Source organism: Camellia sinensis, chromosome 7 (assembly GCF_055761805.1).
Source record: "Camellia sinensis isolate YWXY chromosome 7, ASM5576180v1, whole genome shotgun sequence".
Classification (NCBI taxonomy): Eukaryota; Viridiplantae; Streptophyta; class Magnoliopsida; order Ericales; family Theaceae; genus Camellia; species Camellia sinensis.
In genome coordinates, this window is record NC_138967.1 from 190,706,915 (window position 1) to 190,712,715 (window position 5,801).

Below are 5,801 nucleotides of genomic sequence, written 5' to 3' on the forward strand. Positions count from 1 at the left end.
AAGCAACATGAATGAACAAGTAAAAGTATAATGGAATTGAAAGTATTAAGTCAGCATTAAAACTCCAAAACGGAAATTAAAGTACCTAGATGTGAAAGCAAAATAGCAAGATCTTAAAAGCATAGCTCTGAATTAAACCCAAACATCCACTATTTTCTGCAGCAACCTCTAACGCGGAACTGAAGGGCGATCAAGTCGACCTATGTGAAGAGCTACTCCTTTCTCTGCTAACCACTTGCAGATGTCCAGTTTTGGTTCACTGCTCATAGTAGGAGGAAAACGATAGCAAAAAGGTCAATTAAGGTTGTTATAATTGACATGAATGACTTTTTCTTGGTTTTATATGAATAAAATTACAAACTGAAACACTTAACTGGGTAGGAATTAGATACAAGATAGTGTCCCATGTCCCATATGGAATGTCATTGTTCTTCCTGCTGTAATATGTTTAGCCAAAATGTAAGGTTGGAATCGGAAGTTTTCCAACTAAACTCATCAAAAACATAGTTCGGTATTTGAAGCAAGCCAAAGTAATTTTTAAACTAGTTCCCACCACTACTACAAAAATATTTAAAGATCACACTTTGACAAAAAAAAAGATCTCACTTTTATTGGAAGTGTGATAAAAAAAATTAGATTGATATTTTAATCACACTTAATTTGATTGATTATGATAATATTTATTTTTTATGTCACTTTTCAATTAAGTGTGATTATATATATATATATATATATATATATATATATATATATTTTTAATCACACCTTCTAATTAAAGTGTGATTATATATACACTACTACTTTTTAATCACACTTTTTAAACAAGTGTGATTATATAGATATTTTTTAACCACACATTCTAATTAAAGTGTGATTATTTATATATTTTTTAATCACACCTTTTAATTAAAGTGTGATTATATATACACTACTACTTTTTAATCACACTTTAATTAGAATGTGTGGTTAAAAAATATCTATATAATCACACCTATTTAAAAAGTGTGATTATATATACACTACTACTTTTTAATCACACTTTTTAAATAGGTGTGATTATATAGATATTTTTTAACCACACATTCTAATTAAAGTGTGATTATTTATATATTTTTTAATCACACCTTCTAATTAAAGTGTGATTATATATACACTACTACTTTTTAATCACACTTTTTAAATAGGTGTGATTATATAGATATTTTTTAACCAAACATTCTAATTAAAGTGTGATTATTTATATATTTTTTAATCACGCCTTCTAATTAAAGTGTGATTATATATACACTACTACTTTTTAATCATACTTTTTAAATAAGTGTGATTATATATATATTTTTTAATCACACATTTTAATTAAAGTGTGATTATATATACATTACTACTTTTTAATCACACTCCCTAAATAGGTGTGATTGTATAAAATATTTCAATTTGATTTTTATATAAAATATACAATTTCCAAATCCGTGCCTCTATTCTACCCATGAATGATAGAGATGACTCACTACTAGAAAATGAGGCTTTAGACACGGAACTTTTTCACCCATTTTTTCATCTTTCTATCTCTCTGTCTCTGTCTCTCTTCTCTCTCTCTCTCTCACTCATCACTCTTCTCTGTCTGTCTGTTTGTCTCTCTTTCTCTCTGTCTATCTCTCTCATCTCTCTCTGTCTCTCTTCTCTATCTCTCTTCTCTTTATCTCTCTCGTTCATCTCTCTCTGTCTCTCTCTCGTTTATCTCTTTTCGCTCTTTTTTTCTCTCCATCTCTCTTTGTCTATATCTTTTCACCCATTTTTTCATTTTCCTCCCTCTCTTCTCTTTCTCTCTCTCACTCATCACTCTTTTCTTTCTGTCTATCTGTCTCTCTCTCTGTGTCTCTCACTCATCTATCTATTCTCTCATCTCTTTTCTCTCTCTGTCTCTTTCGCTCATCTTTCTTCTCTCTATCTCTCTCATCTTTCTCTGTCTCTCTCGCTCATCTCTCTTCTCTTTCTCTCTCGTTCATCTCTCTTCTCTCTATGTCTCTCTCACCCATCTCTCTTCTCTTTATCTCTCTCTCTCTCGTTTATCTCTCTTCTCTCTCTATCTTTTTTCTGTCTCCCACTCTCTATCTTTTTGTCCCTCTCTCTCTCTTCTCTTTCTCTCTCTCTTTCTCTCCCACTATGTTCGCGTTGCTCACTCTCTCCCTTCTGTCTTCTCTATTTACTGAGTTCCCTTTCGATTTATCTATCCACTACAAGAAAATGCACTTTTAGCGACCACTTTGTCTCTCTTTTGCTCATCACTCTGTCTTTTTCTCTTTCTCTCTCTTTCTCTCCTCTATCTGTCTCTCACTCATTTTTCTCTCTCTCACCACCCATCTCCTTTACCACCTTCACCACTACTGCAAACGCCATTCCACTACCACTATTACTACCACTGTCGCCACTTCACCTCTACGACTACCATTGCTACTACCATTGCCACCACTACCACTACTGGCACTATTACTACCATTACCTCTCATTCACCCTTGCCACTTCATCTACTCTACCACTACCACAACTTCACCACAAATCTCCTTCGCCACCATCACCACCACCACCACCACCATCATCTCTTATCCACCACCTTCACCACTACTGCCACTACTACTACCATTACCTCTCATTCACCCTTGCCACTTCATCTACTCTACCACTACCACAACTTCACCATTAATCTCCTTCGCCGCTACCACCACCACCACCATCATTTCTTATCCACCACCTTCACCACTACTGCCACTCTCTATCCTCTACAAAAAAAAAAAAAAAAAATCATTAATTACAAAAAAATATATATTTTAACAAAAAATATTTTTTTTTGACGACAGCAACTCCCGTCGCAAAAAAAAAAAAAAAAACGTTAAACGACATTATTTTGTTATTTAAATTTCATTTCTGACAAAAAAAAATATTTTTTATTCCCGCCTGTTTTTTTTTCCCATTCCCGCTCTATTCTCTCTCTCTCTCTATCTCTTCTATCCGTCTCTCACTCATCTCTCTCTCTCTCACCACCCATCTCCTCTACCACCTTCACCACTACTGCAAACGTCATTCCACCACCACCACTACTTCCACTGTCGCCACTTCACCTCTATGACTACCATTACTACTACCATCGCCACCACTCCACTACCACCACTACCACTACTACCACTACTACTACCATTACCTCTCCTTCACCCCTGCCACTCCATCTACACTACCACTACCACAACTTCACCACTAATATTTTTCGCCATCACCACCACCACCACCACCATCATCTCTTATCCACCACCTCCACCACTAATGTCGCTCCCTTTCCTCTACCACAAAAAAATAGTTCATGATTTTTACTAACCAAAAAAAATAGGCCGTAGAAAAATATTTTTCATTGACCACAGAAAATAAACTTTTATTTTAGTGGAAAATATTTTTCATTGAAATATTACCCCTACTTCTACCAAATAAAAAATAATAATAATATTTTTTTAATTAAAATAAAAATGAAACAAATAAATTTTCAATCTTAGTAACTAAAAAAATGAAATTTTTTTCATTAACTACAAAAAAAAATTATTTTAACAAAAAATAAATTTTTTTAACAACAGCAACCTGCGTCACAAAAAAAAAAAAAAGAGTTAAACGGTATTATTTTATTGTTTAAATTTTATTTGTGACTCCCAAAAAAAAAAGATTTTAATTTTTTTTTATCCACCCCCCGTCTCCCTCTCTTTTTTTTTTCATTCCTGCTTTTTTTTTTTGCCATCCCCCCTACCCTTCGGGCGCAAAACCAAAATCCCTAATCTCAACATCACTGTCTCTCTTACTCTCTCGTTTCTACACCGATCACCCTCTCACTCTCTCGTTGTTCATCTCATCGCACCGGTCATCATCGCACAGCCGATCTACTCACAGGTAAACTCTCTCTCTCAATCTCTGTCTCCCTCTCTCTCTCCCGATCGTTGATTTTTTTTTGTTTTATATATATATATATATATATCTGATCTGACCTAATCGGCTCCCTCACTCTCTCATCTCATCAGTCTCACACTCACTCTCTGGTTTTGCATCTCTGCACCGATCGACTCACACACAGGTAAATATGAATCTGTCTGTTAATCTGTGTTTGTTTTCGCACACCGATCGACTCTCACACTCACTCTCTGTGTTTGTTTAGGCCTCTATTTGGAATGTAAATATGAATCTGTTATTAATCTGTAAATATGAATCTGTTTTTGTAACGCCCTCAAAATAAGACAAGCATTTACATATAAACTAACCACATTCCTTTATTTCATTGAGTTTCATTACATAAGTATTACATGTTAACATCAAAACAAAATGCCCTACGGGCTTACAGCTTTCCAAGTTAACACTTGGTTTCAACAAAAGAGTACTAACTCGTTTACACATTAAGCCCTTGGCTTGAAGTTACATGTAATACATCAAAAGTAAAACAACTACACTATGTCCGCCTCTAGCCTTCCAAGCTATGTCCTTGGAGGTGGCATGCTTCCTGTACCTGAAAATGATATTCCCATATAGGGTGAGCCACAGCCCAGTAGAAATACACTAAACCAACCATGGACAATGACTAAAACAATAGCAATTGATAGTTGGTCAACACTGATACAATCACATAAATTACATATTTATGTCAACGACTTACAAGTCCCAATTACTTTTCATTTTCCCTTTTTCAACAGATAAGCATGCTAGCTCTATCATCATTTCCACAGATATGTATAAAAACTATATCTCACATTCAGATAAGCATAAAAGCTATACCCACATTCTCAACAGATATGTATATCAACAATATCCACAGATAAGCATACAAGCTGTATCCACACTCTACAACAAATATGTATATCAACAATATCCACAGATAAGCATACAAGCTATATCCACACTTCACAAAGATAAGCATATGAGCTCTATCTTCACTTCTCTAGACAAGCATATGAGCTCTGTCTACGGAGTTCATCCCCTATCTCCTCCCAATACCTATCCGGTTTAGAGGTACATCCCCTATCTTCCCCTAAACCGCGGAGTACATCCCATATCTCCTCCTCTACACATAACGTATATAAACACATTGGTTCTATATACAATCACACAATACACACAATTAATGTATTCTATCAACCGTCAAGTTCCATGACACGTTCCATTGATTAGTTTCCGTTTACCTAATCATCATGCATTGTCTACAACAATCTCGACTATCCTCCACCGATAGCCCAAAGCAGTTATTTCTAAAACAGAAAATAAATGCACAAATGGATATTCAATCAACATTTCATTTCCTCATTTCTCACCAATTAATTATCCCAATTAATTAAACAATGTAATTAGGCCATTTTCCATAATTACCATTTCAACCCTTAGGTCCCATTTTCATCAATGATTCAACAATCATTCTATTTTTCTATGCCAAACATGCATCTAGGTTTATTATGAATAAAACCCCAACTTTTGTAAAATTACACAAAAGCCCCAAACTTTCACAAATTTACCAAACCAAGCCCAACATCTCAAAATACCAAAATTTAAAGACAAAACCCATAGAGAGGAGTAGGTTATCCCTACCTCAATTTCGGAGTCCCAAAGGAGAAGACGACAAAACCCAACGTGCTCCAAAACCCGAGATTTTCAGATTAAAATGAAGCCCTCGACGATCAACAACCTTTTTGTAAAGGCCAAAGGTGAGTAAATCACTCCTACTAGATCAAAACCTAGAGAGAAGGTAGAGTCTAGAGTGAGAGGCTCAACAATGGTGGTTTTGGAAA